The sequence below is a fragment of the Lissotriton helveticus genome, chromosome 9 (assembly GCF_964261635.1).
Source record: "Lissotriton helveticus chromosome 9, aLisHel1.1, whole genome shotgun sequence".
Classification (NCBI taxonomy): Eukaryota; Metazoa; Chordata; class Amphibia; order Caudata; family Salamandridae; genus Lissotriton; species Lissotriton helveticus.
In genome coordinates this window covers 1,034,536,566-1,034,555,149 of record NC_136070.1, presented here as the reverse complement: position 1 = coordinate 1,034,555,149, position 18,584 = coordinate 1,034,536,566, and the positions used below count along the sequence as shown (strand labels likewise).

The window sequence follows — 18,584 nt, the reverse complement described above, 5'->3', positions numbered from 1 at the left end:
AACAACGTCTCCTCGGCGTGCTTCAACATCCTGCGCATGCTACGGAAGATCTTCTGGTGGATCCCCACCGAGACCAGGAAGACCGTCACCCAGGCCCTCGTCACCAGCCGGCTGGACTACGGCAACGCCCTCTACGCCGGGACCACCGCCAAGCTCCAGAAGAGACTCCAGCGGATCCAGAACGCCTCAGCCAGACTCATCCTCGACCTCCCACGAACCAGCCACATCTCCGGACATCTGAGAGACCTTCACTGGCTCCCCGTCAACAAAAGAATCACATTCCGCCTCCTCACCCACGCACACAAAGCCCTACACGACCAAGGCCCGAGCTACCTCAACAGCCGAGTCAACTTCTACGCTCCCAAACGCCACCTCCGATCAGCCAACCACGCCCTCGCCGCCGTCCCCCGCATCCGAAGAGCGACATCAGGAGGAAGGTCCTTCTCCTACCTGGCCGCCAAGACCTGGAACTCCCTCCCGACCGACCTGCGCCTGACCCAAGACCACCTCTCCTTCAGGAAGAAGCTGAAGACCTGGCTGTTCGAGCGGTAGCGGCACCCCCCCCCCCCCAGCGCCTTGAGACCCTTCGGGTAGGTAGCGCGCTTTATAAGTGTCACTGATTGATTGATTGATTGATTAGTAGATGGCAAAAAATGTGTTGCAGTCCACAAGTGACAGTAAACTTTCCATGCCTTGTGTATAGTTTCTAAACTATATTTTAAGGTCTTGTAGGAGAGTTAGATATGCCAGTCAGAGATTAGACATTTTTTATATTTTAGATGTCAGAGCCAGAACACATCCACTGGACAGCAGCACCCAGTGTGCAGAGTGTAAACAAAACAGCAATAAAATTAATCAAAGCATTGGTGGTGACCATGCAAAAAGAGGCATTTTCTAACAGGAATGTTGTATTGTGTGAGAGACTTGGAGATTATTGTGGTGACAGGATGTGGGGCAATTCTGTGAGACGTTGTCTTTGGCTGTGGGGGGAGTGCTACACGTGCTTGTGAGAGATAACTGCTCTTAGTGTTTTTAGTGTCTTTAGATCATCACTTTATGGGCCTTTGTGACAGCATTTAGCAGTTGTGAGTGTCTTGAACGGTTTGGAATACGGCTGTTAGTTTGGTGTTTGTAACAATGTTGTTTCTGCCAGACATTGGGTGACTGGTGGTTTAGATGGCTGTGGGTGAATGGTGTCCTCAGGGGTAGTGGGTGCATGATGTTACAAGTAGCCAAATGAATGTGAATATGGTTTAACTGGAGCTTACCTCTGGCAAGCATGGGAAATTGATATGGGTGCACACTCAAATGAGGAGTGGCAAGAAGCCAAGATAGTTCCAAGGGAAGTCACAATAACCACCCAATGTTGGATTATCAAATTCAAGTAATTACACATAGTGTTCACCACATGACTAAAACTATATTTTGGGGGGGGGAAAGCTGACCCTCCCCCAACTGTTTGAGATATTGAGAACAACGAAAAATTGTATTCACACCTCCTGTAGTTGTTCCAAGATGAAAACATTTTGAATGACGTAATACATGAATTGGGAGAAGTGATATGGATGGCTTATCGATGCTGACCCAGGCTTATCCTGCTGCATATACCATCCAATCTAGATGCAAACTGGTATAGACTAATAGTACTACTCCTGGGCGTAGTGCTTGCAAAATGTGATATAGCAAAGCCTGGCGGAAGGAAGAGCCACCCGAGTTAGAGAGGAGGGCTAGTGGACTAGTCCAGCTTATAACCATTAATCTTTTCATATTCAAATCATGGAGCTTTTTTAAAAACACCTACACATTTGGGGGGCTGGATAGATTTTCAGGGAAAAAGCAGTGACAACCTTGAATGCAATGTTAAATTGTAAGATAATTTAGAGTGCAATGTTGTGTTATGCTTGCTCCAAAAAGTGTCAAACCCATGAACATTGCATATATCAGAATATAATGCAAACCTCTCACAAAACACTACTGATAATTTCGCTCATGTGTCTGATTCTGCAAAGTGATGCACAATTGTGCTGGTGCCAGGCTATTAAACTACTTTGTTTACAGTACTGTAAATCTAATTGTGTTAAAATAAAAACCACAAAAGTTCTGACAGATCACCCTTGTTAGCCAAGGTTTTCTTGTCTCCTAGAATTAAAATGCAACAATGACAGAATTCGTGTGGCCTTTGTGTGATATAGTCCTTTTTATACCTCTAGAGCTGAATGATGTTACTGTTTTGAATTGCTTCATGCTAAAAAAATCGTTTCATTCATACATGGTGCAAAGCCTTAAACGAAAGATCATAAATACTGTGTGATTCTATTCTGAGTAAACTGTTCTTTACAAACACAAACAACGTCAGTACAGAATGGAGAAAGGAATGTACTTTATAGGAAAGAGAAGGTTCACCACCTTAGAAGGAATCCTGCCTTCTTTTGGGCATGGTTGTTAAAACAAGTTGCTGGAATTATTTGCAGTATTTTTCTTTTTTTATTTAGCTGTAGATGTTGTTTAGAATATAATCTGAGACCCAATTAACCAGGTTGTTTATACAATGTAAAATCAAAAGTGATTCCCGAATATGATAATTTACAATGGCATACGCTTTTAATGTAGAAAAGGCTATTGTACCTGTACCTTTTAATATATGAAAGGATGACCATCCGTTTTTGGAGCGCATTGTGTCTATTTTAGGAAGATAAAAGCCAGAAGAGATCTTGTTGGACTTTGACCGAGGAAACTGCAGGAGACTAGAATGTGACAGGCTAGTGGTACCTCAGAGAGCCCAGACGTGTAATCTTCAGAGAGTCACATCGTTGGTTCATTGACAGCTGCTGATGCTTTATATTTGAGTAATAATGTCCTCTTTCTATTGGAATTGCAAATCTGCCAAGGAAAAATATCTCGGAAACAGATGGCAGTAACTCCAGATATTGTGGGCTTTATTTAATAGAGATGCCTCCCATTTTTATTTGGAAGCAAAACTTCTTCGAAATTGCAGTGAGCTGTTTCCGGAAGTGTCCATCAGCTGCCTAGAGTAGATCTATGCATGACATACGGAAATCTACCTCCGTGTTTAAAATTGATTTCTAATGATCCAAAAGATGATGTGGGCACGAGGACTGAGTTTATTTCATTTGCAGACTTAAAAATATGAGCAACAAAAATGTGGGGATTGGGGTGGATTTATCAACATTTGTTAATTTAGTACACAGAGTAAATGTGTGCTGTTCAGGGTTGTAGAAATAAAGCAACAGCACAATTACTGCAGTTATGAACAGGTGGAAGGGTAGCACGTGCCACGTACAAACACAGTATAACTCACCCTCTCTCAATAGCATTTTGCTTAATTAATGACGAGGGGCCTTAAAGTGCATGCAATTTCGCAATGCTTTCAGACACGGACCACTGCTTTGGCCCTGTCACAATGTGACTCATTTGGTGAATTTTGCTAGTGCAGCATATGTGGCCCAAGTCCAGTTTCATAATTACTCCAAGACATTTCTGTTCAAGTCAGGTTTTCCGCAAGAGAAGCCCACATGGCCATTGTAACCATACGCGAACAAGCATTGCCCACGCGGATAGGGTCAGGCCTGAGCAAGCTAATGGGATGGTTATTTTTTTCTTTTTTTTTAATTGCAAGACTGTGCCACTAAAATTAAAAAAACGTATTAAACATGCCACCACTATCACTTGGCCACCACATTTGCAAGAAAAATGTTACATTTACAAAACATTTACTGATGTGGCTGTTCTGGCCGTTTTTTTAACAAAATAATGAGGATTTCAGTTGTGCCATGTTTTTTAATATTATTGTTTGTGAAGGTGACAAACATAAATCACAAGCTAACCAAGCACTGAAATATCAAACTGCTACAATATTACAGCGTTACTTAAATAACAACGTTAAAAAGGGGATGGAAAATAAATCTCCATCTAAATCGGCACGGAAAGTGGAGGAAAAATAAATACCCAGTTTTTGAAATTAATATTTCTAAATAAATAAATAGGGCAAAAAATCTCTTTTTGATCCAGCTTTGTTCCTGAAGAAAGGGGAACCATTTTTAGGCGGATGGGAACGATATGCACACGTTTTAAGCTGTAACTCAAAGTGCAGAGAGCCAATGGATAAAGTGGGTTGACACATTGCCCCAAGCTGTATGGTGTAGTGAGTGGAAGCAACATCGTAATGCCAGTTTAAGAGACCAATGAATGAAGCCTGCAGACCACAAGCCCATGTCTGTGTGTATTTTTGTGAAAAATTGCCTAGCAACACCAGTGTGTTTCTCAAAGACCAGACCTAAAAAGGAAGTTGTGTGAACTACATGTAGCTCAATGACCAGGCTCGAGGAAAGATTACACTTGTGTATTAAATATTACACCCAACCCTAATTACTAAAATGTGTAAAAGACATGAAAGGCACCTTATATTTGAAGCCATGCGCCTGGTAAAGATCAAAAGATATTCTGTCACAAACTAAAATTATTATGGCTCTAATGTTGTCAAAGCTGGAGTATATTTTCCATCCCAATGGATCAACATATCAGGTAAAGGAAAGTTACAGGACACATTCACTATCACACCAAAGGGTTGCAATCAAACTGTTGTTGAATGGATCATCTCTATAATAACTGTACAGGTGTATCAAGAATGTCTTCCAATTCACACATTCACACTCGGACTGCTTTTTATTACTTTATTATTGTTTATCGTATCCTATGCTACAGATAATGTTTTGAAACATAAACTGGTATTTGATATAGGCGAGTTTTTACTTTTTCTGAACAAAATGAAATAATACTGAATTCATACTCCAAATCAAGCAAACAATTATGTTATATTGCTAACTAAATCACTCATTCGTTCAGTACAAACATGGAACAGAAAATCCTTCCACATTCTATTGTGTGGAATGAAATTCACAATTGAAAACATAGCATGCAAATCAACAGTGCAAACATTATATTCTGGTATATAGAAAACGTAATATATAACAAAATGCAATTGAGTTTCTCTCAAATATTATCTTAAACAAGCCATTTACTTATTAGGCAGTTTTAGTCAGTGAAACTAAACCAGTGACTGGCCAAATTCTATTAAGAAATGTTCAGAGAGTGTGTTAATTTCCTTGAGACAGATTGTCACTAATATCTGCTGCTCATGCTCAGACATGGAACTTGTACTTTTATCGGAGTTTTTGTATCTGAAATAAATTCGACTCTTTTAAAAATTACAATTACAATCTAGGCAGCATTCTCTAATTTTTCAAATCCTGAACATGCTTTTTCAAAGGACAGAAATAAGGCAATTTGAAACTTGAATTACTGCAAATGATGCATTTAAAATGTACTCAGAAAGTAACAACTGCAAACTGTTTTCGTCTCAACCTCATTATCCATAATTAGTGAATTTATACAGATCTTCCCTACAAATTAAACATAGCCAGCAATTTATTTGACCTTACCCAACTGCCAAGTGGAAGCACTCTCTGAACAAAGACTGTTTTTGGGACCGTTGAGATTTTCCTGTTGAAAACAGATGTTGAAAAACGCTATCTCAGGGTTCAAGTTCCTTTTTTATTTCCTCATATGGTTTAGAAAAATACATTGAGAGGACTTTCAAATAGAATCTTCTACTTAGGTTCACTGACTGATGGTCTCATGTTCCCTGTTCGTTTTCTGAGCCATTCTTGTGCTGTCAAAAAGCATACGTGTGGGAAGAGCCATAGACTACATTTAGGGCCTTATTATGAGTATGGCGGTCCGGGACTCGTGGTGGCGGTCCAACCCCCACCACCACTGCGGGTCTGCCCGCATTATTCTGAGTGTGGTGGATAGATCGCCACAAGACTGCCGGGATCAAGGATCCTGCTGCGCCGTTGTTCTACAACCAGCCTCAATATGCTGGCGATGCTGATACCTGCACCTCCGACCATATTATGGCATACATATCTCCTGCCATGAAAAGGGTGGCGGACATGCAGGAAAGGGGGCCCTAGCAGGGCCCCTGTCCTAACTGGGACTGGGGGTACATGTGGAAGGGGACATGTTATGCCCCCCCCCGAAAATTGCACCCCTGTTTCTGCACAGTGTGGCATGCATGCCATACCGTGCAGGAACATGCTGCAGGCGATGTCACAGTGGCGATCTGCTATGAGACTTATACAGCTACCGGCATGAGACTGCTACAGCACCGCCCACCCTGGATTACACTCATAATCTGGCGGGCAGGTGCACGATGGGCTTCGCGGTCCTCCATTCGGCACGGTGCTGGCGGGCGGACAAGAGGATTGCCAAACTCCTAATAAGGCCCTTAGTACTCTCCACAAACTATTCCTGAACGTTCTATTCTCTGAATGACAACCATTTATACGCACAGTCCACATTTTCCGAATGGTACAATTAACTGATAGAACATTTACTTGGTTTTATAAACATATGGAAACTGACACACTGCACCAATGGTAGTACCTTCAGGCTGTGTCCACCTAACTTATGCATCAGCGATCATTCGGGAGAATTAAATATGGAGGCAGATCACAGGGAGTACAAGAAACCAGACTGGTGAATGCCTTCAACCCCATAACAGCATCTTATTTTTATTATTGTCATTTATTGTTTTTTTCATATACGCAGCTCATCTGGTTATGTGCTTTGTATTGAAGTGGGGTGCAGTGTTTTAAGTACTGCTAAAAATGTGCATGTTTATCCCAAGATAAGAAGCTACGCAAGACTTTGGACCTTATTGTGAGGTCAAAGGTCTGACTGCCGTAGGAGACCCCTGCGCCTGTGGCCTTCCGACTGCTGTATTATGAGTTTCCCGATGGGCTGGCGGTGGTCTCGCTGAGGTGGGCAATTTATTTCCATATATATATTGATGCCTGTGTGTACATTCTGACTGCATATGTGTCGAATGCACACATATGCATGATATATGTGAAAAAATACCGCCTACCCATTGCTGGAGTCCGACCCATATGTGGGCTGTCCTGGTAATGGGTACATGGTATCAAACCACTTTACTGTATTTCGCTGAAGACGGGGTTGTATTCTTCGGGGTGAAGATGCTCCTGGGTAGTAGCGACATGGAGAAAAGGATCCACATAGAACTCTCCTGAGAAGAGCTGGAAAGGGGTGTGTATGCACCCCAAATCCTTTGTTTCCGCTGACCTTTAGGCGGTGGTCCCACCACCGTAGCTAGCTCGTCAGGAAGTCAATTCATAATACGGATGGTGGCTTGTGCCTCTGTACCGCCCAATGGAGGCTGCCTGCCTCCGACCGTGACCCAGCGGCTGGGGGTGTAAAGGCGGTGGCGGTGGTCCAGCTGCAGTCTTCGCAAAGCAAATTTTCCCAACTTGTAATACGGCGGACAGCTCCCTGACGTCTGACCGCCAGAACGGCAGTCCAGGAACCACCAAAGTCGTTATAAGGCCATTCGTTACCAAAGTTGATGATTTCCATGTTTGGAAAGGTTATAGTATGTCGATGTAAAACAATTTGCCTTTCTTACTTGTTGAAGAAATTGCTGTTGCTGGAAGAGGACATGCATTGAGTGAGTTTGCGTGAATGAATGTAAGTGGATAGATAATCAGTTTTAATATATAGGGTACAGCAACTGCTAAAAACTGTGGATAATTGTGTAAGTTAGATGATATTCTCTGTAGAGATGTATTAGTTTAAAATTAATGTGGATATAAAAAACATTAAGGGCCCGATTCCGATCTCGTTTGGAAAGCATACCGACCGACTTGGTTCGGTAATGCTTTCTGTACGACTCGGATCGGGGGAGTCCGACCAAACGAGTATGATGCATCCTTATGCATCAGGATACGTTTTGGTCAGACTCCAATTGACTTCAGTGGGAGCCTGTGTTTATTTCATTTATTTATTTTACAGAGTTTTATATAGCGCGAACTTGATCCAAAGGTATTGGATATCAGAGCCCTTTACATAGCACCAGTTGCGTTACATGAGTACACATTCATTTTTGTTAAGCACGGGGAGATTAAGTGATTTGCCCAGAATCACAGGATGTTCAGTGTCCTTGCCAAGACTCGAACCCAGTTCCCCAGACTCAAGGTCGACCACCCAAGCCATTAGGCCAACTCCTCTCCAATGATCATCGCAGTGATTTCACATGCTATAACTTATATAATTGTCAAGGGGATAGCTAGTGCATGGTGAAGGGGGCTCTTTGTTCCAAAAATCTAAAAGCAGGTACACCAAATAATGTATTGGAGTTTTTTTTAAAATAATAAGTAAAACACAATTGTTTTCAACATATTGATTGGAATGCCCTTGCAACACCCCTGTGCTGTTGTTCCTCAATCCATAAAACTGCTTTTCTTATTAAAATTCTGTCTTCAATTAGGAAATGATTAGTCTCGTGTTCTGAACGAGAACGCAGGCTCCCATTGAAGAAAGGGGTGACTGGGGAAAATCGTGAACCCTGTGGCGGGCATCCCATGGTGCCTGAAACACTGTGCACTGTTGGAAAGGTTGGACCCATGAGTACCCCCAAGGGCCTGATTCGAAGGGCCCCGTGTGAAGGGAGGCCTACCACGGGACCCCAAAGATCAATTCTGGCAGCCTTTACATTCTGGGCAAACCGAATCGAAAGGCTGTCTGAAACGGTCATTGTACTAGTTTGTTCGGAAACTAAATCCATAGAACTGTATGAATCGGCTCCGGAAAGGCTTGTCTTGTTCGAATGTCTTCCAGAACTGATTCGGTAAGCCCTACCGGTTTCCAAGCATCGTACTTGGTCGTTCGGGACTGGGAACGAGTCGGTCGGAAACAAGGGCTCCAGATCGGTTTCGGTGATGCCGAATCAAATTCGGAGTCCTTCCGTCCGAGATCGGAATCGACCCCTAAGCGTTATACAAAATACAAATACAAATAATTTTTATTTTAAATAAACCATTACTATATGCACAAATCATGTTTTTCCTGAGGTTTAGATCTAAAGAAGAGATGTAGGGTCTGAATTGGAGTTTGACAGACAGATACTCGGTCAATAATGTGAAAGATTCCATCTGCCTTATTATTAGTACATTTGGATATAATATAATGCACTTGTAATAAAATGGAGGGGATATCTGTTTCCTTTGTGATGCAGTACCTATCCACCAAACTTTAAATTTGGCCCTAAATACACATTTACATTGCTTGAGAGGCATAATTACCAGATAACTAGTTGTAAAGTGCCTATATACTTTCCAATGTAAAATCAGCCCATAAATAATATACATTGAACTGCACACTCAGATTTGAACCTGGTCAAACCTATTTCAGGAAACAGTTACATACAGAACTATCTGACTTGGTTTCGATCTGAACTCATTACAGAGTAATGGTTACAAATTAAGAACATCTAATGTGATTCACCTCATCCAATTGGCTTTAATGTCAGCTCCTCTAGCACTCTGAAAATACCAAAATGACAACAACACACAGTGCTATATAAAAATCAAAATAAATAAATGTAAAACCAAAGAAACAATATATTTTTTTAAATAACCTAGTTGCAGGATTTTAAACTTAAACCATGTGACTTATATATGTAATCTTTGTATTGACTACATTTTAAATTCCATGGGTAATTGTGCAACCCAAAAGTGTTGCTCTCCTAACCCACAAACCCTCTGTTTTGTATCCGTACAGATTTCTCTGAGGCAAATTAATCACTTTCCAATGCAAAGGTAAGCTGTTTTTGATCTGTTTATATCGCTGCTTTCAATTTTGATAATATATAATTTATTTTTATTGAGTCTCAGTGAGCAGTTTGTTGATCTATGCTTGAATTATCTGATCTGCTCTCTCTACAGTCCTCTGTTCAACAAAATGAAATGATACTACACGTTTTCTTACATTAGTAAATGCCCTTCTTTACTTTCCACTCTTGCATGTAGATGTACAGCTGTAACACATTTTAAACTATTATTTTAAAAACAGTATTTTACATTTCGGTTTTATCCCTAATACTATGATATTATATCCTTAATATCAAAATAAAGTGAGAACATATGAATAATCAATAACATTTATCAATCTCAATGGGTACTCACAACAAATGTGTATGCTTTCTCCTGGAAATGAAGGTACATGAGAGTTTTTTTTTACTTTACTAGATATAAATTTAGTCTGTCAGCTTACTTTGTGCAACTTGTGGACTTTTTTTGTTCCTTCCTTTGTTCCGATTGATAGCATTAATAATGTCTTTCATAAATGTGATCCCACCTGTGTTGTTCATGCTAGAGGGTTTCATTAACTGCATGCGTGCGGGCGGAATTCCGCCCGTACGCGGCGTTTTCCGAAAGCGCATTTTACGTGACGAGCTGGGCTCGTCATCAGCGTAGCAGGAGGCTACCCCATGACGAGCCCAGCTCGTCATCAGCGTGGAAGGGGTTAATACTGTTCAAAATTGAATTACACTGGTTTACTATACCTTTTCACAGCAGGGTGAATTGGAAATGTTTTGCCACACTAAAAGCAAACCTAAATATGATAATTGTAATGGACATTAGAAAATTGGAATGGTGAGCGCTCCATTGAAAACAATGGAGTGCTCCGGGCTTCTAATGGCGTTAGAAGCCTGAAGTGTCAACATTCCAATGTTTAACAAAGGCCTCTGTGAGTCCGAGGGGATTTTATCTTCCTCGGGCTCCGTGAGGTCTTTGTTTTGCAAATTAGAGCATCCTGCCCTCTAGGGGCAGAATGTTCTAATAGCCTTAGAGTCCTCTGTAGCGGGCTCTACCAGCCATTAAAAGCCAGCTCTGTTGTTAAACACTAAAACCAAACCTAAATATGATCATTGTAATGGACAATCATGAACTGCAACTTAACTTCCTCTGCCTGCCTAACTGCACAAGTGCTCACTGCGACATCTGAATTTAACTTGTTTTTTTTTATTGAGAATCTTAGCAATGCTCGCACAGGTAGCTAAATATAATACCATTAATTGGGCTGTAGTATCAATTGTGAATTGCTGTGCTTATAAACAAAAGGGGATGTTAAGCTATAATATATATATATATATATATATATATATATATATATATATATATATATATATATATATATATATATATATATATATATGAAGAAATACTCACCAGACGCCCCCGGCGTCACCGATCTAAGATTGAAAATCGGATAAATGACGAAGAATGGAACCCAGGTCTGGTGCCAGAATCAAGGTGTCTTTATTCGTGCAAAATTAAAGCTTAACAAGCCGCCACGATGCGTTTCGACTGTGTCCACAGTCTTGATCACATGATGTGATTGCTTAGTCACAGGTGAGTTATAAATGGTCAAAACAAAGGGCGGACTCATGGTACATACTTAAAATACGTCACAAGTTTGAATGAAATGAAAAAAAAGACTTAAAATACATCATCAAATTGAAGAAATAATTTCATCATTTTAAAAATATTCAGTCTGAAAATAAAACTCATAGTGAGTTAAGTCTCAACATATTAAATGTTTCATGTGAAACAGTACATTTCATGATTGAAAAATTTAAAAAACATCATTGATGATCAAATATTTAAATCTATTCGATTATATAGACATATAAATATCAATTAAGATATAAAGACTCCTAATTCATTGGAGACCTGTTATTTTCTTTATTGTACAAAATTCTTGTGTGAATACGCCCCAATGGGGATCTATAAAAAGTACATGTACCAATTTTATAAGGTTGCCCTAAGAATATCCCACTTTGTGACTAAGAGCAGCTATTATGGCATAGTGCAATGATACAAAACAAGTGCAAAAGTGCTTATTATAGGTTATAAAAACAAATGATATCTTAATTTTTCTCTATTCTATTGTGCTTAATTCAAAATTATCTTGAAAAGGAGGAGCCCCTCCCTTTAAGAATATTTGCACAAATAAGAAAAAAGGGAAGAAAAATACAAACATTTGATCAGAAAACAGTAAAGCAAAATTCAAATATAAGAATAGAAAATTGGATTTACATTGTAAGTATTTTTTTAGGTGGCAGCCTATTTGTGTAAGCAAGAATATTACCTAGTATGAATGATCCTGTCATAAGACTTTAGATAATATCCAAAGCCAAGTTCATAAGCATGTGTAAAGATCCTCCGTTGCATTGAGGCCCCTGGGTGTACGGCTGTCTAGTTCTAATATATAACAAGTTTCAAGTAACCGTAGTCGCGCATCTCTGTCACCCCCTCGTTTTAATGGCATTACACAGTCTATGACATAATACAGCAAGTGTTTAGGGTCACTATTGTGTACACATTTAAAGTGGCGTGCCACCGGATAAGACTGGTCCTTGGTGTTGATAGCTCTTATGTGTTGCAGTATCCGCTTATGAGCCGGCAGTTGAGTACTCCCCACATACTGGAGCTCACAAGGACACTGCAACATATAAACTGCAAATTCTGTCTTGCAGGTGAGTTGTTTGGAAATAGCTACAGGAGTATCTCTGAAGGGAGTCAAATAATGGGTCTTGTTACAGCCTTGTTTGCAAGCTTTACAGCTCAAACATTTTTGAACCCCTTCCTCAGAGCCATGAATGTATCAGATATTGGCTGTTCTAGATAGTTCTTCACTAGTTTGTCCCCCATAGAGGTAGATTTCCTGAAGGAAAATTCAGGTTTTCTACCCACTGTATCCCCAATGACAGGATCCCCCGTCACTAGGTTCCAATTTCGAGAAAAGATCTTACGAATTTCCTTATGCTGTTTGCTGTAGGTGACAATTATTCTTGGAGTACCTGATGATGAGACTGTATCAGCCGTGCTAGGGAGTGTCCTGGGTAATAATGCCTGATCTCTGGGTATGTTGTTTGCACGGATAATTGCCTGTTGTATCAAATTGATTGAATAACCCCTGGCTAGGAAGTGCAATTTGCTCTCCTCCTGAGCTCTAATACACGCCACCTCAGTACTGCATATTCGCTTGATGCGCAGCATCTCCCCAAAGGGGATACTGCGTATCAAATGATAAGGATGTTGGCTGGCCGCATGCAGGACCGTATTACCTGCTGTAGGCTTTCTATACGTTTTCGTAGCTAACTTTCCAGAATCTGTATATACCTCCAGGTCAAGAAAACAAACTGACGAAGTGCTAATTGTAGAAGTAAATTCTAAGTTTAGAGAGGAGTTGGCCTAACGGCTAGGGCGCTCGACCTCGGACCTGGGGATCTGAGCTCGAGTCTCGGTAACGACGCCAAAAACCTCCTGTGATTCTGGGCAAATCACTTAATCTCCCCGTGCCTAAAAAAATGAAATGAAAGTGTGTCCTCATGTAACGTAACTGGAAAAATATGTAAAGCGCTCTGATACCTGATTCGGTTCGGGTCTAGTTTGCGCTATATAAAACTCTAAAAATAAAAATAAAAAAAAATAAGTCATTCTTGTTCAATTTAGCCACACAAAAAAACTGCCTCTTCCATAGAACCCTGCCAAATCAAGAACAGGTCATCTATGTACCTTAGGTATATTGGTACATGATTTTGCATGGTATTTAGGTGTTGCCCCATGAGGACCTGTTCCTCCCACCAGCCCATGTGCAAGCACGCCAGGCTGGGAGAAAAACAGGCCCCCATTGCCACCCCTCTGATTTGTTGATATACTTGGTTGTTAAATAAGAAGAAGTTTTGCTCCAGACACATTTTCATCATGGAGATCAACATAGTATTGTGAGCAGAGAAATTAATCGATCGTTGATTGAGGTAGTGGCTGACTGCTCTTATTCCATCATTGTGGCGTATCGACGTATATAAAGATGTTACGTCTAGTGTGATGAGTAAACATTCAGAATTCCATCTGCAATTTTTCAATTTGCGCACAAAGTCTGAAGAATCCTGTACATAAGATCTCAAATTTTTGACACTGTCTTGTAAAAAATAGTCAATGTATGTTGAAATGTTCTCTGTTGAACTGTTTATGGCGGAGATTATTGGGCGCCTGGTGGTTTTTCCATATTTTTATGAACCTTTGGAAGTAAATGGAATGATGGTATGACCGGAAATTCTTTCTTTAGATAGCCAAATTCTTCTTTTGAAATTAGGTTGCCACTCCTCCATGCAACCAGTTTAGAGTTCTGGTCCTGCCAAGCAAGTCTAATCGCTGAAAGATTATTCCTTTTATAGCATGATTGGTCTTTTAATTGGGATTCTGCCTCCTCGATATACATATTACGTGGCCACAAAACTACATTTCCTCCCTTGTCCGCCTGACGGACAATGATGTTTTTATTTGATTCCAGTATATATATATATATCAGCATCCGCCCTCCAGCAGTGTGAAAGGAAAGATCCACAAGCAGGGAATTTCAGGTGAGGCTTTTTAATGGCAACTGAACAGCGTAGGTATAATGCATTTCGTATTGCTCCTTCTTCAGACACCTCTTGCTGCCGCGCCTCATGTCCGTGTTGCCGAAATTGAATGTCCGCAACTTTTAAAGCGGTATGCTCCCAAACGCCAACCCAACCATGTGATCATCCGCCATGTTGCAGGTATTATAGAACTCCAACACCCAGAATACTGTATGTCTGGAATGGCGTGATGTGGGAAACTGCAGTTATTTCTGATAGTTTGTTGGCGTTGTGGAGCTCGGCAAACTTGATGAGGTCGCATTTTTAATGTCCTGGCCCCTCGAGTCCCTCGTGTATATATATATAGCATTATTATTTTTGCATCCCTTAAACTGTTTGCTGGGAGATATCTTAAACTTGTTTTCATATGTTTTTCTTGCTTTCATAGTTTGACATAAGTCACACATTAATTAATGTAAGTGTCTGATGCCCAAACATTGCTTGCATTACCACAGAGGTGAATTCCAGAGGGGTCAAAATAATTGATGGTAAGTTGCAAACAGTTGAGTGCAATTTGATGAAGATTGTACAAGGGGTTAAAGTTTACATTTATTGGTGGATCTGTTAAATCTAGCATGCTGCAGTTGATTAACATACACTCAGGAGATGGTGTTGCAAGAACTTCAGTATTTAATCTTTGTGGTCCTAGCATATTTTTTACAAGGTGGTGAAATCTGAATATAGGCTCATGGAAACACAAGGAAACTATAATTGCCTAAGATGTAGTACAGATGTACATTTGCCAAAGCTTTATCAGCAAATTGTAGTGTGTATAGATAGGTATCCAGTTTGATCGGGTGAATGTTCTGCAACTTATAGTGCTGCCATTGGATAGTTGGTGGCTTTGCTGGCAGCACCAACTGAGTAGGAGTAACCTCTGGAAACATGGTTGTTTCTGTTGTCCTTGTTAGGAGAACTGTGGGTTGAATACTGAAATCTCTATTGAATCATCATAAGTAATGTAAATCAGAAAATAATGTGAATTCAAAATTGGTCTGTCTTTTTTTAATTTGAATCAATGGCTAGGAACAAATTTTGAAACACAGGTAGTAATATTTAAAGAAGAGGGTTCAGCCTGTTTTTCAGATTTAGAAGAAAATGTGATTCCGAAACATCTTATGCTTAGATGGCATTAAATAGCATGCATCATTATGATGAGTCTCATACACTTTACACGAAAAGGAAGAACCCGCACCTCTATGAATTTCCCACCATATATTTTATAGGGATGAAAAAAAGATAAGCACTATTTAATGTGTTTACCTTGGCGATTATTTGCGCCAGTTTTATTCATCAATTTTCAAAAAAGGAAAACATGTCACTATAGTCAAGAGAAATCTCAAAGCCTTAAACGTAAAGGCCATTTAGTGTCCAATATTTACAATGAAAGATTCAATATTTACAATGCAAAAATGTGGTTTAAACAGAAAATTAACAAAACATACATAAATTGTGCAAATGTGCAAAAATAGTACACAACTGTCCTATGGACCTGAAAGTTAATATTGATTTCCAATGATGTAGCAAGGAACCACATTTGGAGCTCAAAATTATATTTTACAATTTTTCATGTTAACAGAAATGTTGCATCAACCTTATTGAATGAGTTTGAGTTATCTTGTCAGATTGTTACCTTATTGTGATTAGAGGGCTAGATTTAGCAAAGGGGATATATATTTTGGTCAGTTCTAGCCTTGAAGATAATCCATTTCTTAATAGGAACTATAATCAAAATGCTTTTGGGGGGCGGTCTTCAAAACCATATTATCCTCCAGTGTTGTTAATACTCTACCTTATCAATGGGGAGATCTGTCTCTTGTAGACAGATATATAATTTGTGGAAAGTTTGAGATTTAACCTAACTGCTGTGTTTCATTCCTTTTCTGTGGCACTCTGCTCATCAGACTAACTGAAAGTTAATTGGCCCATCACTCATCCAACTACTCTGTCTTTGCCATCCCACTCCATTTCATACCTTGTGTTTCTTTCTTTTTCTAGGTGATTTGGGCTTCATGTAGGATACCATACAACAATAAAATAACTTGTATGTTTATAATAATAACTTGTTTTTGTAAATTGTCTCATAATACACATTCTAAGCAATCTATATAATATTTGTTGCTATTACACAATGTTGTAAAATGTCAGCAGTGGGCATTGAGATCTTGAGCATTTCTCTTTGCCGTCTTTCATGTTCTCAGTATTTACATGGATCTTCCTCGAGAAATGTGGAACGTGGGTGTTTATTCATCCTAAACCCTTTCAGTCCATCATTAACTTTGGAAATCATGCATGGAGCTTGGAGGTTGATGTTTCTTAGGATAGAGTCACAGAAATTGTTAACAAAATTGCCCAATAAAGATGTGTAATTCATGGGAATTTCTGTACTGTGGGAGAAGTGAGGTATACAAGGATGAATGTTCTACTTGATTGTTGAAATTGTCATCCCTAGTTGATTCCATCTTTGCTCTGAGGTTTATCTTGCTGTGCTGTATGAGCAGAGAGCTTAACTGAATATTCAATAGTTGGATCATTACCTCAAGATTCTTTTTACTGTTACTGCTTCTGTTGATTCTATCCCGCCTAACTCAGGAACTTTCAACAGGCCAGGCTCTTGTGCTATAACTTCAGTAGCTTCAGTGACTTCAGTGGTCTTAAAATATTCTGGAAGACCCAGCTGCGTTTGATCCATGCAACCTCCCCTCCCAGTAAATAGCCCTCGAGTCTCTACAACTCTACTTCCCCTCTCCCCGCAGTTTGCTGCACGAGAGTAAAGTTTTTTTCTCTCAATGTCTATTTTAATAGGATATTGTTCAGGTGATTGTATTACTAGGCTTCCGAGTTTAATTTTAAACAGAGCAGAGCGAAATCTGCTCCATAGGCATCGTCGGCGTTCTTCCAGCATAAATGTTATTATATGTGTACACTAAGTGTAAGTGTGCACTAGTCCGTGATCTGATCTGACCAGCAAAAAGAAAAAAAAAAAAAAAAAAAAGAAGGTAGCCTCTTTCTTTCAATCACTTCTTCTTCTCCATGCAATAGTATGGTAAAATGCTGCTGTCAACTTTTATCAAAGCCCCAACCTGAGTAACATTTAATACTGTAGAGCGAGCCAAGGTTGAAATAGGCTCAATCTCAGTAAAACAGGGGCACACCTTTCCGGTAAGAAGAAATAGGTATCAGCTTAGATCCAGGGTAGGGCTAAAAGAGAAAGGGGCTTTACAAATTGAAGAGAGAGAGAGACCTATGCCATTAACCCCCTGCAAAAGTAAAAAGAAAAAGACTATCCCAGTCATAAAGCTCAAAGGTGTATCCCATGAGTGCCAAGTGGTAAAAAGTACTCCATCCTTAAAATCTTTTTTCAAGGTCCTGGATCAGGCTAAGCGTTCCGCAGTGCAGTTGGAGGGCAATATCGGCTCTATTCCTTTAACAAACAGATACGGGGCCTTAGAAAACTTAGACAATATGGAAAATGCGGATGAGGCTGAAAACCTAACAGAAACCTCGGCCAATTCAATTAAAGCCCCCTCAACAGATATAATGCGGGGAAACCAAGACACCAGACCCAAGAGTCAGGCCGCAGCAGTTAAACTTACACAAAATAGCTCTAAGGAGGCAGTAGAGGAGACTGGGAGACTGCATGCAAGTAAAGATAACCAATCAGACTTAAGCGAGCAAGAAAGTGACCGACTAGGGGACCTTTTTCGATCCTTGAGAGGTGACATGATGGCGAAATTCGAGATATCGGAAGCCAATCAAAAAACAATACAGGACAGATTCGATGTGCTAGAATCTAAGTTAGAGGAGGTCACTTTGCGTACAGGGAGACTTGAAATAGAAACGGCTGCTTTGGACAAAACAGTACACGAAAATAAAAAAGACATAGAACATCTTAAAGCCCAGAATAGATCATTGGTTATGGACATTGAACGGATGGAGACCCATGCAAGGAGGAATAACCTAAGGATCTTGAAAATACCTGAAGGGGAAGAATTGGAGGACTTAAAGGGATTTGTCTGTAAACTCTTGAGGGACGGTGTTTTAAATGATCGCCCGGATATTAATTTGGAGGAAGAAATCCAGAGGGTACATAGAGACCCCTACAAGAGGCGTACTGACAGGAAAACTCCTAGGAGAATACTTATTAACTTTCAGACATACAGCGTAAAAGAGCTCATCCTAGGGCGATCCCTTACGAAAACAGATCTACGTTATAAGTCCAGTCCTTACCTTATCA

General features: G+C 40.1%; 1 protein-coding gene across 10 annotated transcripts in view; it reads left to right on the top strand.

Moving 5' to 3' along the window:
* Nucleotides 1-18,584, top strand: part of FOXP1 (forkhead box P1) — a 935,659-nt gene that overhangs the window by 116,252 nt on the left and 800,823 nt on the right. For all 10 annotated transcript variants that reach the window (XM_078661358.1, XM_078661352.1, XM_078661351.1 and 7 more), the window contains exon 2: nt 9,658-9,695. The gene's annotated coding sequence lies outside the window, so the exon portion shown is untranslated. The remainder of the gene's footprint in view (nt 1-9,657; nt 9,696-18,584) is intronic.